The sequence below is a fragment of the Lycorma delicatula genome, chromosome 1 (genome assembly GCF_047948215.1).
Source record: "Lycorma delicatula isolate Av1 chromosome 1, ASM4794821v1, whole genome shotgun sequence".
NCBI classification, from domain to species: domain Eukaryota; kingdom Metazoa; phylum Arthropoda; class Insecta; order Hemiptera; family Fulgoridae; genus Lycorma; species Lycorma delicatula.
In genome coordinates, this window is record NC_134455.1 from 310,343,998 (window position 1) to 310,346,146 (window position 2,149).

Below are 2,149 nucleotides of genomic sequence, written 5' to 3' on the forward strand. Positions count from 1 at the left end.
ATATTCAAAGTAAATAAAGAATAAGACAGAAATGTTTTACTTTAAAAGTTTTTTGATCTTAAAAATATTCAGAACACGTAAAGTTTTACTAAATAATAATACTTATTAACATTTTAACGTGCGATGAGTTTTTTTTTATTATAGACTGCGTTAAATTTTAAAGTTAGGTTTGACAGTCCCCCAGCTGCTGCAGCACCATCTACGCAGTCGCGTTCATTAGACTCTTATGAGAGCATGAAGAGCGCAGCACAGGTTACAATACTTAACGAAGTACTGCCAACATAAGCTCGACACTATTCTCATTACGTAACTTGGGGCGCCTGTACTTTGATCGTACGAAGAATGTTGTTTGAAACTAGTACGTTGGTGAAAGTGTATGACTGTCGGAATATTCATATTATGTTCTAAAAAAGGACCAGCTGGCCGGGTGGCATTAACAGTGTAGCCATTCGCGACAATTGATGTTTGACTGTTGTGGGGATGGCCAGTTGGCCGGATATACCTTCACTAATATATTACGCTCGATACTGGGTTTCCTATTGATTGAGAATCTCGTAGGTGTTGTATTCTTACTGTCGGTAATTTTTGTCGGCATGACAATCTTGACTTACTACAGACCTGCTGCTTGTTGGTTGCTTCATTCAAGCTCTTCAATTGGCTCGTCTGTTGGCGGGAAAGGTTTTCAAAGTCGACAGTCGTCTGCAGTTTCTTAAATGGTGGATAATTTACCGGTAAGTTAAAAAAATAAACCACCTTAAATTCTTATTATGTTGTCAAGGAAGTATAGTATTAGATAAATCATTCGCTGTTATTAATACTGTTGTTATTATTGTGACTGTCATTCTCTTATAATTTGTAATTATGCATAATAATATTGTACGTGATTAGAACGAACGAATAATGAAGAAAGTGAAATATTTAGATTTAAAAAAATTGTAAGTTATTATCATTAACAGATTATTAGAAGATAAAATAAACCGATTAGTCTATTATCATAATTTAATAATACGATTTAAGTATATTTTTTAATATTTGATTCAAAATATACCTTTTTCAAACTGTAAATAATTTATTCTTCATAGCTATCTATGTAAATTTAAAATCATTTAATTCGTAATCTAGATTATGCATGTTCTAAAATGATTTACAGTATTTGTTCTGTCAGCCTAATAAATAAACATTTCAAAATATTTTTGATAATGGATTCGAGTATTTACGTAGCGACAGAGTATGTGTTGCTAAACACATGTTATTATTTGTAATTGATCCCAATGTTTAAATATATTCTACACGTATTTTTTTATTATTGTTTTAGCAGACCATCTTGCAATGAATTTAATATAATTACAGTATTCGAATATTTACATTAATCCAAATATTTGCATTATTGTTAGCTGTAAGGTTATAGGACCGATTCCGTTTTTCGTCGTTATTTAAAATAAGAATAATTAGTCTTATACTCTGAAAACTTGCATTAACAGTCGAATTTTGATGTCCCAATTTTATTTCAATCAAAAAACTGTCGGCCCCAGTGTTTTTTTAAAACTGGTCTTTAAATTACAATAGTATTATTAGGAAAAAATGATGAATAGCATTCTATTTATTAACCTAATAAATCATTTTCAGGTTAAATTTTTAACGAATTCATTGTTTAGTTCGTATTTATATTATAAAAATCTGCAGTATTCAAAAATTGCACATTTAATGTGCAATTCATTTATTTATTTATTTCATTATAAAAAGAATGAAATAATGTGAAAGTAAACTGTTTGTTAACCCACATATTTATTCACCAACGTAGTAATTAGTACGCAACAGAAAGTAAGTTGTAAAGGTTATGAATAAAAGTGAACAAGTCGTTTCCTCTTAAAAATGTATAAACATTCATTCGCGTGTTACATCCATCGGTACACAATTATTTCGGAAAAATAATTAAACTATCTTTAGCTTTACGTTGATAGAAAATTCAACAAACTCGTGAGAAGTTTATAAAATTTAAATCATCGTTAATAATTAAAGAATTTTGTAGCTGTGCACGTGAGTATTTTAAAGTCATTACTGTGTGTTTTTTCATGTATCTAGTTTATGAATGTATGGAAGAATTCAATGTCGAAGGCCATATATATATATATATATATATATATTAGTT

The 2,149-nt window shown here is 29.3% G+C and overlaps 1 protein-coding gene across 3 annotated transcripts in view; it reads left to right on the forward strand.

Annotated features, from left to right (window-relative positions):
- The first annotated feature begins 294 nt into the window (after positions 1 to 294).
- The window catches only part of LOC142333902 (solute carrier organic anion transporter family member 74D-like), a 280,479-nt gene continuing 278,624 nt past the window's right edge, over positions 295 to 2,149 (forward strand). For 2 of the 3 annotated variants that reach the window (XR_012758744.1, XM_075381498.1), the window contains exon 1: positions 295 to 731. The gene's annotated coding sequence lies outside the window, so the exon portion shown is untranslated. The remainder of the gene's footprint in view (positions 732 to 2,149) is intronic. The other variant, XR_012758745.1, reaches the window with a different exon arrangement.